Consider the following 7,343-nt stretch of genomic DNA (forward strand, 5'->3'; position numbering starts at 1 on the left):
AGTCCTTCTCTTAAATGAGGCCATTTACCCATAGAGGGTGCCAGGCCCGTATAACGTTAATGATTATTAGATGATGTTTCCAAAGAGTCGTGTTGCTTGATAGTGCAGCACTAAGTGGGTGGTAAACTCCATCTAAAACTAAATATAACCATGAGACCGATAGTAAACAAGTACCGTGAGGGAAAGTTGAAAAGAACTCTGAATAGAGAGTTAAATAGTACGTGAAACTGCTTAGAGGTTAAGCCCGATGAACCTGAATATCCGTTATGGAAAATTCATCATTAGAATTGTAATATTTAATCAATATTATAACGATAGTGTGCATTTTTTCCATATAAGGACATTGTAATCTATTAGCATGTATGGAATTTATCAAACAATTTTGATAAGAGTTTATTTAAATTAGAGTGCTTGCATTTTAACATAAAATAAATTTCAAAAATTTGATAAAGTGCTGATAGATTATATGAGTACAGTGCGTTAATTTTTTCGGAATTATATAATGGCATGATTATCATTGATTTTTATGTTTATTATAAGCACTTGTATGATTAACAATGCGAAAGATTCAGGATACCTTCGGGACCCGTCTTGAAACACGGACCAAGGAGTCTAACATATGTGCAAGTTATTGGGATATAAACCTAATAGCGTAATTAACTTGACTATTATTGGGATTAGTTTTTTAACTATTTATAGTTGATTAACGCAATCCCGGGGCGTTCTATATAGTTATGTATAATAATATTTATATTATTTATGCCTCTAACTGGAACGTACCTTGAGCATATATGCTGTGACCCGAAAGATGGTGAACTATACTTGATCAGGTTGAAGTCAGGGGAAACCCTGATGGAAGACCGAAACAGTTCTGACGTGCAAATCGATTGTCAGAATTGAGTATAGGGGCGAAAGACCAATCGAACCATCTAGTAGCTGGTTCCTTCCGAAGTTTCCCTCAGGATAGCTGGTGCATTTAACTGTTGTATAAAATAATCTTATCTGGTAAAGCGAATGATTAGAGGCCTTAGGGTCGAAACGATCTTAACCTATTCTCAAACTTTAAATGGGTAAGAACCTTAACTTTCTTGATATGAAGTTTAAGGTTATGATATAATGTGCCCAGTGGGCCACTTTTGGTAAGCAGAACTGGCGCTGTGGGATGAACCAAACGTAATGTTACGGTGCCCAAATTAACAACTCATTCAGAAACCATGAAAGGCGTTGGTTGCTTAAAACAGCAGGACGGTGATCATGGAAGTCGAAATCCGCTAAGGAGTGTGTAACAACTCACCTGCCGAAGCAACTAGCCCTTAAAATGGATGGCGCTTAAGTTGTATACCTATACATTACCGCTAAAGTAGATGATTTATATTACTTGTAATATAAATTTTGAAACTTTAGTGAGTAGGAAGGTACAATGGTGTGCTTAGAAGTGTTTGGCGTAAGCCTGCATGGAGCCGTCATTGGTACAGATCTTGGTGGTAGTAGCAAATAATCGAATGAGACCTTGGAGGACTGAAGTGGAGAAGGGTTTCGTGTGAACAGTGGTTGATCACGAGTTAGTCGGTCCTAAGTTCAAGGCGAAAGCCGAAAATTTTCAAGTAAAAAAAAGTAACTAAAATTTATATTTTGTCATAATTAAAAAACTTGAATAATTTTGAACGAAAGGGAATACGGTTCCAATTCCGTAACCTGTTGAGTATCCGTTTGTTATTAAATATGGGCCTCGTGCTCATCCTGGCAACAGGAACGACCATAAAGAAGCCGTCGAGAGATATCGGAAGAGTTTTCTTTTCTGTTTTATAGCCGTACTACCATGGAAGTCTTTCGCAGAGAGATATGGTAGATGGGCTAGAAGAGCATGACATATACTGTTGTGTCGATATTTTCTCCTCGGACCTTGAAAATTTATGGTGGGGACACGCAAACTTCTCAACAGGCCGTACCAATATCCGCAGCTGGTCTCCAAGGTGAAGAGTCTCTAGTCGATAGAATAATGTAGGTAAGGGAAGTCGGCAAATTAGATCCGTAACTTCGGGATAAGGATTGGCTCTGAAGATTGAGATAGTCGGGCTTGATTGGGAAACAATAACATGGTTTATGTGCTCGTTCTGGGTAAATAGAGTTTCTATCATTTATGGTAGTTTCTTGTTCCCCGGATAGTTTAGTTACGTAGCCAATTGTGGAACTTTCTTGCTAAAATTTTTAAGAATACTAGTTGGGCAACCAGCTAGTTCTTTTAAATTATAACGATTATCAATTAACAATCAATTCAGAACTGGCACGGACTTGGGGAATCCGACTGTCTAATTAAAACAAAGCATTGTGATGGCCCTAGCGGGTGTTGACACAATGTGATTTCTGCCCAGTGCTCTGAATGTCAAAGTGAAGAAATTCAAGTAAGCGCGGGTCAACGGCGGGAGTAACTATGACTCTCTTAAGGAGGATCAATGGGTCTGCAGAAGGGGAATAATGGTTCATTTATCAGCAATGGCAAGTGGACTACCGTCCTTCGTTAGTCAGATCAAGTCGACTCATAGGCAACATGTGCCCCACTTAACTTGTGGCCTCCTCGTGGTGTCCTCCGGGTGCTGGACCGATGTAGTTTCGGCAGCAGCGAATATGAGCGGCGAAAGGGGCCATTGGGTTACCCACCCGATGGTCCTGAAAAACTGATGGTGCAAACTTAAATAACATGCCTCGGATAGCTGAAAGTTATTCAGTGAATTCTCCTACGGCATCCGTAGGAGCCCATCAGGGAAGGAACGTAGATGCTAATCCAGTTGTTGGACATCTATGTGTGGAATGCGGCCGATCTTTTGGAACAAAGACCGGTTTAGGCGTCCACATGTCGCGTCAGCACAAAGACAGGCTTGATGAGCTTCGTACGCGTGTTGACGTGAAAACCAGGTGGTGTGAGGAAGAATTGGCCATGATGGCGAGGAAGGAACTTGAGCTCATAGCAAATGGCGAGAGGTTCATTAATAAAAAGCTGGCGTTGCATTTTCCAGAACGCAGCGTCGATGCTATTAAAAAGTGTCGACAGAGGGATAATTATAAGGCAAAAATCGAGCAGCTAAGAGGGCAAGCGGCTCTTATCCCCGAAATTAGTGAACCACAAACCATTACGCGCCGCCCTAGTATAAGTGGGCTTGAGTCTTCTTCTTCAATGTCAGAGTCGGTTCCAATCACACCATCGATACATTCGGACGACGTCCTCATGCGGATACTGCGGGGCTTCGGCCCTGTGGGATGTAATCGATCGTGGAGAGTCGAGGTTCTGCAATCTATCATTGATGGAGCGCAGACTTCGGGCAAAGAAGCAACTCTCCAGTGTTTGTCTAACTATCTCCTGGAAATTTTTCCGAATCGAAACGAAGGTCCGGTTTCGGCGAGAGTCTTTCCTGAGCCTCGCAATAGGAGACAAAATAGAAGGCAGCAGTTCGCTAGGGTTCAGCGTAACTGGGACAAACATAAAGGTCGATGCATTGGATCCTTGCTTGCAGGACCCGACGAGTCGGTAATGCCAAACCAAGAGATTATGGAACCATACTGGAGAGAAGTCATGACACAGCAGAGCCTTTCCTCTTGCAATAGCACCGTGCCCCATATGGGACACTTGCTTGAGGGGGTATGGTCACCTATTACGTCTAGGGACCTGCAATTGCATCAAGTGCCATTGACTTCTTCTCCCGGACCGGACGGAATATCTCCAAGAACTGCCAGGAGTATTCCCAGTGGTGTTATGCTTCGCATAATGAACCTTATTCTCTGGTGCGGCAAACTACCCACACTCTTCCGAATGGCTCGAACCGTTTTCATCCCGAAGACGGTAAGAGCATCCCGACCAGAAGACTTCCGTCCGATATCGGTGCCTTCTGTCATAGTTAGACAACTCAATGCCATCTTGGCATCTCGATTGGCCTCATCAGTCGATTGGGATCCGCGTCAGCGGGGGTTTCTTCCTACTGACGGTTGCGCCGATAACGCGACAATAGTTGACTTAATCCTGAGGGACCACCATAGACGTCATGCGTCGTGTTATATCGCGACACTTGATGTCAGCAAAGCGTTTGACTCTGTGTCTCACGCAGCGGTAATTGACACCCTATCCGCGTATGGTGCACCAACGGGTTTTGTTGACTACGTACGTAGCTTGTACTTGGGAGGTGGCACTAGTCTCAATGGTAAAGGCTGGAGATCAGAGGAATTCGTCCCTGCTAGAGGTGTGAAGCAGGGTGACCCTTTGTCTCCACATATGTTCAACTTGGTCATCGACCGGTTGCTCAGGTCTCTACCGGACGAGATTGGTGTCAGTGTCGGAAATGCCAAAACAAACGCTGCAGCGTTCGCAGACGATCTGGTGTTGTTTGCTTCTACACCGAAGGGCCTTCAGGCATTATTAGATACCACGGTCTCCTTTTTGGCGTCCGTTGGGCTGACCCTAAACGCTAATAAGTGTTTTACTGTTAGTGTCAAGGGGCAACCGAAGCAGAAGTGTACTGTGATCGAATCACGGAGCTTCTGTGTAGGTTCGCGCACGTGTCCAAGCTTGAAGCGTTCGGAGGAGTGGAGGTATCTCGGCATTCAGTTCACTGCGGACGGGAGGGCCCGCTACAATCCGACTGAGGACATTGGTCCCAGATTGGATATCATATCGCGGTCCCCCCTGAAGCCACAGCAGAAGTTATTCGCCCTCAGAACTGTCCTCATTCCACAGCTATATCACAAGCTAACCCTTGGTAGTGTGGCAATAGGCGTTTTGAGAAAGTGTGACAGACTGGTACGGTCGGTCGTAAGGAAATGGTTAGATCTTCCTATGGATGTGTCAGTAGCATTCTTCCATGCCCCCCACACAAGTGGGGGTCTCGGTGTTCCCTCAGTTCGAAGGACAGCTACAATGCTGCGCATACAGAGGCTAACGAACATAAAATGGCCCCACCTCGAGCAATCCGAGACGGCCAGTTCGTTCCTTAGTGCGGAAATTCGGAGGGCCCGAGATAGGTGCAAGGCATCGGGAGACGCGGCTCTGGATACACGCCTTTTGATCGATTCGTACTGGGCGGATAGGTTGCACTCCTCTGTTGATGGTAGCGGTCTCCGTGAAGCAGGGCGTTATGCTCCGCAACACGGGTGGGTTGTCGCACCCACGCGTTTGTTAACTGGAAAAGCTTATTTGAATGGGATCAAACTGCGGATAAATGCCCTACCCACGCGGTCTCGTACCACGAGGGGAAGGCACGAATTGGAGAGGCAGTGTCGTGCAGGATGTGATGCTCCCGAATCACTAAACCACATTCTGCAGAAGTGTCATCGTACGCATGGGAGGCGGGTGGCTAGACACAACAGTGTAGCTAATTATCTCAAGCGGGGACTTGAGACGAGAGGCTACTCTGTCATTGCTGAACCAAGTCTGCAGGGAGAGAACAGGATATATAAGCCGGACCTGGTGGGTTTCCGACCAGATCACACTATAGTGATCGACGCTCAGGTTGTGACTGACGGACTTGATCTTGACCAAGCTCATCAGAGTAAGGTTGAGATCTACGACAGACAGGACGTACGAACGGCTCTGGTTCGGGATTATCGGGCACATGAGGACATTAAAATCGTTTCTGCTACGCTAAACTGGAGGGGCATCTGGAGCTATCGGTCGGTAAAACGACTGAGAGCACTGGGAGTCCTTAACGCTGGTGATAGCAATATTATCAGTACCAGGGTGGTAGATGGCGGAGTCTGCGGCTTTAAGACGTTCATGTTCCATACTGGATATCGCCAAGGAGTGGGTTAGCACCGAGGTTTACTTTCCTCATTGAAAGTCAACTACACTGGCCAACATCTATTGTGTACAAAGTAAAGGGAAAACAGTCATATGACGTGCCATTCATATATGGCATTGTTGTGTGGGCAAATTCATTTCCTACAAAATAGCCAAATGCCTCGTCATCTAATTAGTGACGCGCATGAATGGATTAACGAGATTCCTACTGTCCCTATCTACTCCAGTCTGGTTTCAACTGTCGAGCTGAACAGACGTGTTAGCGGGTGCCCGCATTTCGTAGTGTTTTTGCGATAACAGTTATTTGTTATCTCTTAGTTAGCGGTAAAAGTTTCGCGTGTGCGCTTTGTGCTCCTCATTCGCTGTGTGCGTGTGAGCAGCGTGGGAAAATCGTCGCGCGTCGTTGAGAGTGTGTGCGTGCGTGTGCTTATTTTAAGCGCTATTAAAGTAGCTTAGTTTCGAGTGACCTACTTTCTGGTGAGTACAGTTGAGTATTTTTAAGACTTGCAAAAAAGTTTTAGATGCCAGCGTGCAAGCCGGCCGTTGGTGCTGGGGGGAGTGGTGCGTCGACGGACGACCTCCCTTCGGTGGCTGACGGGAAGGTTAAGCGGAAGGCGGGTTCGGCGTCAGCAAGGAAGCTGAAGAAGGCAGCTTCTTTAGCTTCTTTTGCTGATGCTGGGTTAGGTGCTGAGTGTATGGGAGCCGCTAGTGGTGGTGTCAGCGCTGCTACTAGCGTGTTTAGCGTGGCTGAGGAGAATCTGGTTTCGGCAGATTCGACCCCGATGTGCTCATTGGGGGAGTATGCTAGAGGAGTTTAGGGCGGCTGAAAAGGCAGCAGAGGCGTTGGTTGCTCCATTGAGCAAGCCAGGGTCAATGATGCGCAAGGGAAGCCCAGTAGAGAAAATGAAGGCGATCAGTAAGGACGTGCTCACGCTCGTTGTTGCTGATTGTGGAATGCAAGGCAAGGCGCTGGTTAGTGTAGTTGACTACCTAGCGGAAATGGAGACGCTGCTGTTTCGCAGATGGCGGAAAATGAGCGTCTCCGAGGACGGTTGGAGGAGGCTCGCGCTCATGCGAGTAGCGGCCCCTCCAATGGGCCTTTCCGAGTGCCAGCGCCGGTTAGCGGGGGTGCTCCGCTGCGTGCACCGGTTGCCAAAGGCGGTTTCCAAGTCGGCAGCGCCGTCTACCCCGGAGACGCCGAGACCTAAGCCAATTGAGACATGGTCCCTCGTGGTCCGCAGCAAGACTGCGAAGACCTCAAAGGAAGTGGTTGATCAGGTGGTGAAGGAGGTAGGTCCAACCCTGGGTGTACGGGTGCACGAGGTTCGTCCTCTTCGGGATGGTGGTGCGATTATTCGCACTCCATCCGTTGCAGAGCGGAGAGTGATCGCAGGAAACGCGAAATTTAAAGAGGTGGGGCTGGAAGTGAGTGTGAATGTCAAACTGGGGCCTAAATATTGTAGGTGACGGGCGTTCACTCGCAGATTACTCCTGACGAATTCATGAGTGATCTTTACGAGATGAACCTCAAAGGACAGCATGTCTCTTGAGGCCTTCAAGA

Source organism: Drosophila albomicans, unplaced genomic scaffold (genome assembly GCF_009650485.2).
Source record: "Drosophila albomicans strain 15112-1751.03 unplaced genomic scaffold, ASM965048v2 utg000371l_pilon, whole genome shotgun sequence".
NCBI lineage: Eukaryota > Metazoa > Arthropoda > Insecta > Diptera > Drosophilidae > Drosophila > Drosophila albomicans.